At 44.4% G+C, this 12,516-nt stretch overlaps 1 protein-coding gene across 2 annotated transcripts in view; it reads left to right on the top strand.

The window, feature by feature from the left end:
• Positions 1-12,516, top strand: part of OXSR1 (oxidative stress responsive kinase 1) — a 162,980-nt gene that overhangs the window by 37,260 nt on the left and 113,204 nt on the right. The gene's annotated exons all lie outside the window — the stretch shown is intronic.

Below are 12,516 nucleotides of genomic sequence, written 5' to 3'. Positions count from 1 at the left end.
TATCAAAAGAGTTAAAAATGTGTTTATATAGCATAATTAATCAGAGTTTGACGTTGGCTGTACTCCCTCCGCGTGGTTACATGTTTAGTAGTCGTAAGAACCATCTCATTCTCACAAATGGGTTTTAATGCAGAGCTTTTGTAAATATTGGGCCCTCGAACCCCTCGTGTATTGTACTGTTACTGTCTTGTCTCATGTTCTGTCCCCCTTGCTACTGTACAGCGCTGAGCATACCCTTTGGCGCCATATAAATACTGTATAATAATAATAATTTGGTATTCTTAAAAACGGATGCCAATACTATATGTAAGTTTCAAGATCTCTTGAATCATTTTTTTTTTTTTAATTTTGTTTCTTAAAATTCTTTGTGGCATTGTTCTTGTATTTCTAGGAATGTTCCTTTGAGAAGGCATACACCGCTTTATGGAATGAATATTCATTGCAAACTTTGGCACTTTCTGAGATTTCACCTCAATTTTTGGTACCTGGCTAGAATCCTACGGGGATTTAACTGGAGTGGAGGTTTATCGGCATGTAAGAGGGACCACTGGAGAGCCGGCAAGGGGAGTCCACACAAAGCCCAACCATGTTGCTGAAGGCAATTTAACTTTGGAACTCTTGCTTGCTGGAACTTGTATGGTCGTCTTTTGTACCTCAAGAGGGTTTCAGTTTTTGATCTCCGTTTGGTATAAAATTGGGTAGGACACCCTTGAACTCACATTGCCTGTGGACTTGCCTGTCTTTATATGTGCTTGGACTGTTAAAATAGGATTCTTGCTGCTTGATGCTAACCAAATGCAGGTTTCTGCACTTTAGTAAGAGAGTGACAGTTGGGCTTCTTGTACACTGGCAGCTCCTAAACTTGAATTTAGGAGTGTTTGGTGTTTTTTTTGCTCTGTATATGTCCATGTACATGAGTTTAGGAGCTGCTGCATTTAGGTGAGGGTAAATGTCCCCCTCCTGAACACAGGAGAATCGCATTCAGGATAGGAGCATTCTGGCCGTAGGAGAATGTGAAATGAGGCAAAAACACATGTAAATGTAGTACCGCATGTGTGTGTTTGCCGCGGTTAGGGTAGGCTAGAGCAGTGTTTCTCAACCTTTTTTCAGTCAAGTCACCCTTTAAAATTATGGACAGTCCTGAGGCGCCCTTTAAAATTATGGACAGTCCTGAGGCGCCCTTTAAAATTATGGACAGTCCTGAGGCGCCCTTTAAAATTATGGACAGTCCTGAGGCGCCCTTTAAAATTATGGACAGTCCCGAGGCGCCCTTTAAAATTATGGACAGTCCCGAGGCGCCCTTTAAAATTATGGACAGTCCCGAGGCGCCCTTTAAAATTATGGACAGTCCCGAGGCGCCCTTTAAAATTATGGACAGTCCCGAGGCGCCCTTTAAAATTATGGACAGTCCCGAGGCGCCCTTTAAAATTATGGACAGTCCCGAGGCGCCCTTTAAAATTATGGACAGTCCCGAGGCGCCCTTTAAAATTATGGACAGTCCCGAGGCGCCCTTTAAAATTATGGACAGTCCCGAGGCGCCCTTTAAAATTATGGACAGTCCCGAGGCGCCCTTTAAAATTATGGACAGTCCCGAGGCGCCCTTAAAAATTATGGACGGTCTTGAGGCATTCCATTATAACATGTGAAAAACTATTCTAGTAGTTTTATAGAACGCAGCAACACCCACACACGTAGGACACCCAACATTAGAGGTGATTTATTCTTCCTAAGCAAATACACTTTTACACACTGACTAGTATTCCAGTGTTTCTCTTCTCCCTCAGTTTTTGTGACCCCAGCACTGATGGAGATGGGCAGGGGAGGGTCAGACTAGGATGTTGTGCTGGCAGTTGACATCCCCCTTATCAACTGATGAGGTCATTGGTTGTCAAGACGCCGGCGGCTAGAAGGTCGAAATGGTGCACAATAAAAACCCGTGGCTTTGTGTAACTAAAAGGCAGGCTTGTTCCATCCGCTGGCTTGTATACAAGTTTTGGGCAATTTCATAGATTTTGCCAAGGCACTCCTGAAGAAACCTCAAGGCACCCCGGGGTGCCTGGGCCCCCTGGTTGAGAGCTGGGCTAGAGTACATGTAGCCTAACAACGATTCATAGGATCTAGTAGCTCAGGTTTGAATGTCTGGTTCATTTTGAGAATTTTTTTAACTATTTCCCAAACCTTCCCTGGATCTTGGAGCTCCAGTTATATTTATTCTGTATATGAAACTCTGATGTGGTACATGGAACTGTATGTGATTCGGACAGGAACCGCTCCGCATTCCTGCTCAAATCAAGTGATTCTTTGCAGTGCGATTTGAGCCCATTCATTATATATGGCTCAAATTGCACAGCACATGCACGAAAAAGGCGCATGCATTTTTCTTCATCCCGCACTGGATTTGGATCGCATGAGTGTTCACACCCATGCGATCCGATTCAGCCAGTCGCACTGCGTTTTGTGAGCCATTTTTGGGATATTGTTACTCAGCATTGACACCCGCATCGGTTTGCATGAAAGGAGTGCGATTGTGATGCAGTGCAGGAAATACACAGGAATCGCTGCAAATCCTGCACCGCGAATACCACATCAGTGTGAACCTAGGCTAAAGGAAGGGCAAGTTTGAGAACACATTCAATAATACTTGTTGAGGCAGATCCTTTGGCAAGCTATACTACTCTCTAGCCCAAAAGAGGTGTTTTTGAGGGTGAATTGGAGAAATGTTTTTATTCTGTTTTGTATCCCGAGGGGCTGATAAGTAATATTGTGAAGGATATAATGCTGAGAATTAATAGTTTGTCACACAGCTGGGACATTATCATAATTGACTAAAATGAATGAGACTGGTGTGTTTGGCATTCAAGGGTGTCTGGGGTCTTCAAGATCTTCAATTTGACATTTGACATTCTCGTATCATTTTTTTTTTATTTTCTAGAATAGGCCAATGCGGGTGCTCTGGACCTCAGATAAGGATTGAAATCTAAAGATATTAGGCTTCGTTCACACCAGTGTGCAGAGACGTACGTTTTTATGTCCACGTTCTGCAAGCACACAAGAAAAATTATTCTTCCCTATATGCTCTGTGGGCAACACAGTGGCTAAATGGTTAGCATTTTTACCTGACAGTACTAGGGTTGTTGGTTCGAATCCCAACCACGACACCACCTGCCTGGAGTTTGCATGTCCTCCCTGTGCCTGCGTGGGTTTCTTCCGGGTACTCCGGTTTCCTCCCACACTCCAAAGACATGCTGGTCGGTTAATTGGATCCTGTCTAAATTGGCCCTTGTATATGAATGTAAGTTAGGGACCTTAGATTGTACGCCCCTTGAGGGTTAGGGACTGCTGTGAATGTACAATATATATGTAAAGCGCTGTGTAAATTGACGGCGCTATATAAGTACCTGAAATAAATAAAAAATAAATAATAAAATAAAGTGCTCTGTTCACACCACAACACTAGTATCATGTGCAGATTTTTTTCCAAGCAGGAATCTGCAACGTATATAAAACTCACTGAAATGCGCATGAAAACTGATGTAAACTAGTGTCTCCAAGTAAAATCTGCACGTTTTTCCATCGGTATGATATGAACAAGGTCTAAATATTTTAGGGAAGGAGTATATCCAGATAGCACCCTGATTTTTAATAGAGCTATTTTTTTGCTGATCCTGTAATGTAGTATGAGGTTGCTGAATGCTGCAGTCTTTGTGATTATCCAGGTGCTGGAACGCACATGAGCAGAGAGGAAGACCTGCTGGGAATGGTGTTCTTGTTCCTTTATTAAAGCTAACAAGATCGCAGCTGTTGTCTAGTTGAGTGAAGGTACGGAGCCAGCGGTCTGCTTCCCAAATGTTGGTTGCAGAAATAAACTTCAGTAGTATATAGGTAAACTGTCCTGATACAAAACAACTAGGCTCTAGTGGAAACGGCTATTCCCTACTCAAGTTCTGCTCACTAGTTCACTGCAGTTAAAATAGATTGAAACCCTAAGTACTTGTTGACATACTGTATGCGTTTCCTGCGCCGCCTTCAAAACGCACAGGATATGCGATCTGTGGGTGTCTATAAAATCCTAGCGACATTCCAAAAGGTTGCAAATGTAGTGCAGCAGATCGCCTTGTACCACATGCAATCCAGTGCAGTTCCTTTTTTAATATGTAGTTCATGCCCTACTTTTGGTGCGATTTCAGTCCATTCAAATGAATGGGCTGAAAAGCATCCTCACATACATTGCAATGCTTTTAGTTCTATTGTATGTACACAAGTAAGTGACTGCTACCAGGAGTGCCTTAGATAAGCGGCTTTGGGGTACCGGTCGCAGAGATGGAGGGAGCCTGCTGGAGTGATCAATAGTGTCACATCATATTCTCTATCCCTAGGCAAAAAGCAGCATTTACCCTTTGCAGTGTGGGGTATTTTTTTTTCTTTTGTGGTCAGAGTTGGGCTTTAAATGAGAATTTGTTCGGTGGGTTTACATGCAACAGTACTTCAAGTAACTGCCCGAAACAAGTGTAGTACATAAGTCAAGGAATAGCTGTTTCCAGCTGAGCCTATTGGCACCATTGCTGTGCTTGGTATTGACAGTAAATAGAAAGTATATTGGTAAACTATGTCTGGCCAATGCAGCAGGCAAATCCATTAATCTCTTGTGTGGAACTGGTGCATGAATGGGATTTCAAAGGACTTTGGGAATGACAAGAAACACTGCAGATTCTTGGTGAACGTAAAATTAAAGTGGCAGTAAACCACCACAAATAAATTTAGGCCCCTTGCCGCTTTAGCCTGGGTTCACACATATGTGGTGCGGTATATCGCATGTGATTCCCACAGGAACCACACCACATTCCTGTGCAAATTACATACAATTATTGTGCGGTGCGATTGGAGCCATACAGTTGGTATGGCTCAAATCGCACTGCACCCGCACTAAAAAGGTGCAGGATCCTTTTTTTGGTCCGCGCTAAGATCGAATCACATGGGTATTCACACCTATGTGATCTGATTCTGCACATCGCACTGTGTTTTGCGGTCCGATTTTGGGGTGTTGTTAACTTAACATACACACTCGCAGCGGTTTGCATGAATGGGGTGCGAATCTGAGGCAGTGCGGAATTCGCACAGAAAAACGCTGCAAAGTCTGCACTCATCAGTGTGAATCTAGCGTTAAGTCATAATGTACTAGTATAATTATTATTATACACGATTTAGATTGCTCCAACAGTCTGCGCAGCGCTTTACAAAATGAAGGTAGACATTACAGTTACAATATAATTTGGTACAAGAGAAAACAGAGGGCCCGGCTCGTTAGAGCTTACAATCTAGGAGGAAGGGTTGAGTGATACTAAAGGTAATAGCTGTGGGGGGGATGAGATGATGGAGGAAATAAATGGCGGTTTACTAGGTAGAAGCAGGATAGGCTTCTTTAAAGAGAGGTTTTCAGGGATTATCTAAAGGTGGATAGATTAGGAGACAACCGGACAGATTGGGGTAGGGAGTTCCATAGAAAGGGAGAAGTCCTGGAGGCAAGCATGGGAGGAGGAGACATATTCACACATTATGACAGGCGTACCTGCACACAGAGCCCTCCAGTGCAGTGCTGTCACTGCTCCCTGGCACTTCCATCTTCACCTAGTCTTTCTTCTGGGTTAGCTGGCTCTTGTGTATGAATGGCCAGGGCTACGATGACGTCACCGGCTGCATCCTGTATGAATATCTCCTGAACGCTGAAAGTTTAGGAGATATTCACTGTACCTACAGGTAAACATTATTTTAGGCTTGCCTGTAGGTACAAGTAAAAAGTGGACTTACTTCCACTTTAATGATATTAACCTTAAAGAGATATTCGAATAAAAAAATGTTTTTGCTTTAAAGTAAGTGGGTATACTTACCTACTCCGTGCAATGGTATTGCACAGAGCAGCCTTAAACCTCCTCTCCTGGAGTCCCCCACCGGTGCTCTCCACTCCTCGTCTTTTGTGTGTTTCCCCATAGCAAGCCATGTGGGGCCCCATATGGGGCCACACAGTGGGTGTGAGCTGGACATTGTGCGTCCATAGACACACACAGTGCAGCTTGGCCTGGATTTCACTGTGTTTCCACTGTAGATGGGACAGCGCTGGATTCAAAGAGGTGACAGGTAAGTGTTTGGGGGTTCTAAGCATACTGCAGTTTAATTGTTCCACCATACAACAAATAGGGAGTTTTGATGCTTCAGCTGTGCTCACTATGACCGAGTAATACCACACAGGAGGCCTTTAAAAAAAAAAAAACGTAAATAAAATATAAATTGCACTCCATCATAGATTAATTTCCTGATAAAAATGCATTAATGCTTTAAGGCGTATATGATACTAGTTATCCTGTTGCTAGCAAGAGTTCACCAGTAACAGGATTGCCAGAAAAGGCAGAGCAGACATACTGTATACCTGCTTTCTGTGTGTTGCTCCCTACTCAGCATTGGCAGGAAGACATAACTTTCTTGCTACAAAAAATGCTGCAAAACTTAAGTTGCAGATGTGAGAAACATAGAAAGATAGAAAGTGAAGGCAGAAAAGGACCGAGTGGTCCATCGAGTCTGCCTTTCTTTGGGGGGGGGGGGGGGGGGGTTGTTAACTGTTTTGTCTGAGTATAGATCCATGCTTGTCCCACACATGTTTGAAGCTGTTTACTGTTGACTGGCTCACTACCTCTGCTGGAAGTTGATTCCAAGCATCTACTACTCTTTCAGTAAAATAATACTTCCTGAGATTAGTTTTTAGCTTTCCTCCAGTTAGTGTAAGGTCATGTCCCCGTGTTCTTGGTTTTCGGTTTCCTGTTGAAAATACTGCCCTCCAGAACCTTATTCACCCCCTTGATGTATTTAAAGGTTTCAGTCATGTTTCCCTTTTCCATTCTTTCCTTCAGACTGTACATATTAAGTTCCTGAAGTCGCTCTTGATAAGTTTTATCTTCCAGACCTTTCACCACTTTTGTTACCCATCTCTGGACTCGTTCTATCTTATCAATATCTTTTTGTAAGTGAGGTCTCCAGAACTGGATACAGTTTTCTAAATGAGGTCTAGTTAAATATCTGTATAGGGGAATCAGGACCTCCTTCCTCCTCCTGGTGACTTCTCTAGTGATGCATCCTAGAATGAAATTCCCTTTCCCCACTCCCTGGCCACACTGTTTGCGTATTTTGTAATCATGTGAAATGAGCACCCCCAAATCCTTTTCCTCTGTAGTGCCGGCCAGCACTGCACCCCCAATGTTGTACTCTCTCAATGGATTCTTTTTTCCTTTCTTGCATTATTTTACAGTTAGAAACATTGAGCTGCAATTTCCACTTTATTGACCAATCTTCCACAACAGACTTCTTAAGTGTCATAGACACACTATATGAATTCCCCATTCTGTCTCTAGCCAGTTTTTAGTATGAAATAATGGGCATGGGGAAATGTGTTTTACTTATTGCACCTAATTTCACTGTATTATTTTCCACTATATCTTGCTAAAATATAATAATCTATAATTTGCTCAAATATTTATACCCCGGTCACATCGGGTGCGATTTGCATGCCATGTGACTTGCAAATCGTATGCCAAGTCGCACCCTATTGTCCGCAATTAGAGCGGTCAAACCGGCGCGGTTTCGACTTGGTCAGAGCCACACCGATTTTCTAAAGTAGTACATGTACTGCTTTTGGTGTGATTTGAATAGAAATCTGTGTCAGATGTCTTGCAAATCACACCTGAAATCGGCATCTCACCCGACTTTGAAATCGTGCGACTTCACTGTAAGTCGCACGATTTCAAAGTCGGGCTTGATGTGACCAGGGGGGTTAATTGGTAAAATGTCTTCAAACGGTCGTTTTTCTTGTTCAGCTACTAAAATATGTTGGTTGTAACAAAGGCAACCTCATAGCACTGCAGAATGAAAGATATAAATGTGTTATTGTCCTGCTGTTGGAACTGGAAAAATGATTTGCTTCGACAGTGCTAGGGTCTGCATCTGAAAAATACATTTTACAAAGAATGTTGTTGAACTGTTTTCCAGAAAGAAATGTGATTATCCTTGAAACATAAGTTTGCTCTTGGGTTCTGATACCATGGAAACCCCATTCCTCAACCAGAATGGTCAAACTGCCCCTAACGCCTCTCTTCTATGACTAGTCCTATACTTGGCTTTCCGTTTGCATTCAAAATTCCCTGATGACAGTTTTACAGATATTTTGAATTAGCCAAGCATGGCAACACCACATTTTGTATGTTATGTTGGTCCGTTACCTTTCCTACATTAGGGGCTGTAGCAAACTTTATATAGAGCATTAACTTGTAAATTGTGGAAGAAATTGATAATTGTTTGTTTTTAAGCTATTACTCCAGCCAAATAGTTTTTGTTCATTTTGTATAGAATGGGAAAGGGTTTGAAGGGGTTCTGTCAGGTTGGTATTGCTGCCTGTGTTCCAATTGGTGAGTTTTAGTCCCGGAGGCCTGGTGTCCCGCTCTTGGTCCCGGGGGCCTGGTGTCCCGCTCTTGGTCCCGGGGGCCTGGTGTCCCGCTCTTGGTCCCGGGGGCCTGGTGTCCCGCACTTGGTCCCGGGGGCCTGGTGTCCCGCACTTGGTCCCGGGGGCCTGGTGTCCCGCACTTGGTCCCGGGGGCCTGGTGTCCCGCTCTTGGTCCCGGGGGCCTGGTGTCCCGCTCTTGGTCCCGTGGGCCTGGTGTCCCGCTCTTGGTCCCGGGGGCCTGGTGTCCCGCTCTTGGTCCCGGGGGCCTGGTGTCCCGCTCTTGGTCCCGGGGGCCTGGTGTCCCGCTCTTGGTCCCGGGGGCCTGGTGTCCCGCTCTTGGTCCCGGGGGCCTGGTGTCCCGCTCTTGGTCCCGGGGGCCTGGTGTCCCGCTCTTGGTCCCGGGGGCCTGGTGTCCCGCTCTTGGTCCCGGGGGCCTGGTGTCCCGCTCTTGGTCCCGGGGGCCTGGTGTCCCGCTCTTGGTCCCGGGGGCCTGGTGTCCCGCACTTGGTCCCGGGGGCCTGGTGTCCCGCTCTTGGTCCCGGGGGCCTGGTGTCCCGCTCTTGGTCCCGGGGGCCTGGTGTCCCGCTCTTGGTCCCGGGGGCCTGGTGTCCCGCACTTGGTCCCGGGGGCCTGGTGTCCCGCACTTGGTCCCGGGGGCCTGGTGTCCCGCACTTGGTCCCGGGGGCCTGGTGTCCCGCACTTGGTCCCGGGGGCCTGGTGTCCCGCACTTGGTCCCGGGGGCCTGGTGTCCCGCACTTGGTCCCGGGGGCCTGGTGTCACAAGGGCAGGAAGTGATGAGATATTTCTTTGTTGGGGGCAACAACCAAAGCACATTTATTTAGCACAGTGGAATAGGATTAGATCATCTGTGAGGTCTTTATTGCTTTCTGTGTCTTTCTCTTCCATGGACACCCACACCCTCTTATTTCTTGTCCTGTATCACTGAGGTAGGGAGTGATATAAATTCTCCCCAGTGAGGACAGTGAAAACAACTGACATTTTACCCAGTCTATCAAAAACATAAAATTAAAGTGGTATAAAACCCAATTCTTAGATGTGATGGCTGCATTTGTTTTCTTTTTAGGCTTTCTTCTATTTTCATCTGATAATCCAGCCAGTAAGCCTAGGTTCACACCTATGCAGGTTGCGTTTGATGCGTTTCTGCATTGTGTTTTGCATTTTTGCTGAGTTTTTTTTTTATGCGTTTTGCGGGTTTTTTTTTTTTTTTTCCTTGTTGCTAGGCAGATTTTAAGCACAAAACACATAAAAAATGCAATACATTTCTTACCCTTCCACCCTCTCCATCACGACTAACAACACCACCATCAATCCTACCCCACAAGCCAAAGTCCTAGGTGTCACTCTAGACTCAAACCTGTCCTTCCAACCCCATGTCCAATCGTTGGCAAACTCATGCAAGCTCCACCTCCGCAACGTCTCCAAAATACGTTCGTTCCTAACCCCATACACTACTAAACTAATCGTTCACTCCATTATTATCTCACGTCTGGACTACTGCAACTCCCTTCTCACTGGCCTACCTCATCACAGACTATCCCTGCTTCAGTCTATCTTAAACTCAGCGGCCAGACTCATCCACCTTACCAACCGCTCCGTATCCACCACTCCCCTCTATCATTCCCTCCACTGGCTCCCGATTGCCCAACGCATTAAATTCAAACTACTAACATTGACATACAAAGCCATTCATAATGCTGCCCCAAGCTACCTCACCGACCTGATACCCAAATACCACCCAACCTGTAATCTTCGCTTCTCACAAGACCACCTACTTTCTAGTTCCCTGGTCTCCACCTCCCTCGCCCGACTGCAGGACTTCTCCAGGACTTCCCCCATCCTCTGGAACTCACTACCCCAATCCATCAGACTGTCACCTACCCTCCTCACCTTTAGGCACACCCTGAAAACCCATCTCTTCAGGGAAGCCTACCCCGCCCTCATCTAACAGCCGATCTCCTCCACTCCTCCTACCACTCCATTCTCCACAGCCACTTCCTCCTGTACCACTATCCCCTCCCTCCTAGATTGTAAGCTCCAAAGAGCAGGGCCCTTGACCCCCTCGTGTTTTGTTTTGTTACTGTATTGTCTCATGTTCTGTCCCCCACTATAATGTACAGCGCTGAGCAAACCTTTTAGCGCCATATAAATACTGTATAATAATAATAAGTCTGTTTTTGAACAGAAAAAGCACTCTTGCAGATTGTTTCAGTTACAGAGTTGAGACAAACCAATTAACACTAGCAGGAGACTTGCAATGATCAGTTTTTATTTAATTTTGTAAAAAATTTATCCCAGGAAAAAACAGTTTGCTGTAACTGCATAAAAAATATTAGCTAAAGCTATAAGCTTCAGTTTGTTAGCGGATCTAAATCTGCTTGTACATTTTATACTCCCCTCCCCTTAGACTGAAAGTGCTGTTGTCCAAAGGTGCCCCCTGTGCTCCTTCATCCATAGGGGGGCGCTCTAATACAGGAAATGTGTTACTGGCCAGATCACCAGATGAAAACGCAGAGGAAAAAGCCTAAAAAATGAAAACAAATGCAGCCACCACATCTAAAGATTGGTAAGCGACAATATATTACATTTTTGGTTTTGGGTTTAATACTGCTTTTAAAGATTTTGGCTGCAGCTGGGCTTTAAGTGACCATATAAATACAAAAAATTCACATTTTGTTAGGGTTTGGCTTGGCTTTGCTTCATGTTGACCCAAACTTTCTAAGCCACATTCAGGCCATGGCAGATCAGGTGTATCTGTTGACTTTCTTTTGTAGGAGAACACTGGAGAATCTGAAGCAGCATTGGGCCTTGTTCCATTTATATTGCCTGAGCAAGTATAGCACGAAAGGCTATTTAGTACGAGAAACTTGGATTCTGCCGAAAATGATAGGTGTCTGCCTGTCATGCTGATATTATGGCTTTAATTTATTCAGTCACTGACCTGGAACAAACATGCAGATCAGATGTTCTGGCTTAAAGTGGAACTTCCCCTAAAAGAGAAGCTCCATTTTCCAACTACCTCCCACCACTTTTGACCACTTTTTTCTCTCTCTCTTTTTCTGGGAGTGGGTACCTAGTTTTGATAGATACCTCTCCCACTTCCACTCTGGCAACCTAGGCGATTGGAACAGAAATGTCAATTTGAGCTGCTGAGCTTCTCAATTTAATGGGAACCTAAACATTAGCCTGCTAGCTGGATAGAATACTACATCATACTGTATTCATAAACTATATTTCACATTTTCCTGGCTATACAATAAATATTACATTTTTATTTTTTTTAGTCCTGATCTGCAACACAGTTGTATGAAAAACTACTTTACGTTCCCTTAATACTGGGCTTGTAGATGTGTTTGCTGTATGGTTTTCTTGTTATCTTGACAGTTTCCTTATAACCAGCCCATATATTTGGGAAAGAAAATGTTTCAAAAAATTCCAATAAAATGTTTGTCCTTATTCTGAGTGTCAAATATTTAGCAGGCTGTTTCATGGAGTATTTTCTCTCAACATGGAATACTGCACGTCCTGTTGCTATATATTGCAGCAGAAGTTCATGTGGTTGTCACTTTGTGGTCTTGCAGACCAACTTACAGGCTACACAGGATCACTTGATGTTGAGGTTACTCTGTGCTCTTCACAAAAGCCACATTCCAATTAAACCAACCTTGTGTGAACCATACCATTGCCTATTATAACCCTGAGATGCATCTGGGTGATTCTCTGGAGGAAAGCTTGTTCCTTACTTTGAGGCTTTTCTAACTGCAAGAAAACTGCACCAGGGGTTCTTTAATTCAGCCTTAAATGTCTCAAAATTTGAATATCCTTTAAAGTGGTTGAAACAATTGAGTACTGTCCGTGATACTTTTTTTATTTGCACTAACATACAATTTTTAGGACAAGCTTTCGGGTATGTCCCCTTCTTCATGGTCCAAGTAGTACTAGTAGTTGCTGTCCCCTCAAAATAACTCAACACACAGCCATTAATGTCTAAACTGCTGGCAACATAAGTGAGTACA

This window comes from Staurois parvus, unplaced genomic scaffold (genome assembly GCF_062004578.1).
Source record: "Staurois parvus isolate SC_StPar_1 unplaced genomic scaffold, SC_StPar_1.0 ptg000136l, whole genome shotgun sequence".
In the NCBI taxonomy this organism is placed as follows: Eukaryota; Metazoa; Chordata; class Amphibia; order Anura; family Ranidae; genus Staurois; species Staurois parvus.
This window is presented reverse-complemented; position numbering and strand designations above follow the sequence as displayed.